This window comes from Octodon degus, unplaced genomic scaffold (assembly GCF_000260255.1).
Source record: "Octodon degus isolate 3935 unplaced genomic scaffold, OctDeg1.0 scaffold00047, whole genome shotgun sequence".
Classification (NCBI taxonomy): Eukaryota; Metazoa; Chordata; class Mammalia; order Rodentia; family Octodontidae; genus Octodon; species Octodon degus.
The window spans coordinates 14,501,421-14,501,843 of NW_004524623.1; the positions used below are offsets into that span (position 1 = coordinate 14,501,421).

At 61.9% G+C, this 423-nt stretch overlaps 1 pseudogene; it reads right to left on the reverse strand.

Annotated features, from left to right (window-relative positions):
• The window catches only part of LOC101584926, a 914-nt pseudogene extending 772 nt beyond the window's left edge, over positions 1-142 (reverse strand).
• Between the last annotated feature and the right edge of the window lie 281 nt (positions 143-423).

The following is a 423-nucleotide window of genomic DNA, read 5'->3' on the forward strand; positions in this document are numbered from 1 at the left end:
CTTGACCCCGCCGGCAGTCGCCGCGATGTGAGGCCGCCCGGGCCGCAGCTCCCTGCGCTGCTACTGGTGGTGCTGGGCTCGGTGCCAGCACGCTGAGGGCGGGGGCGGCGGGCGGCTGCTGGGTCTCGGCCTCGCTGCTCATGGTTGCGGTGATGGTGACTGGGGCCGGCTGCGGCAGCTGCGGCTCCTCCCGGTGTGTGATGGTAACTAGGCCGGCGGCGGCGGTGGGGCTGCTCAGGGCTCTCTGGGGTCCGCTCTCTGCTCCCGCTAGCGATCGAACTCAGACTGTGAATTTCTTTTTGAATTAAATGTGTGTCTCAGTCACAAAAATACCCAATGCCCCAAATTAAGGAAGGAAAGGTTTATTTATCTCACAGTTAGTGGAGGTTTCAGGTCCTTACTTAGCTGGCTCCAAGGCAGAGC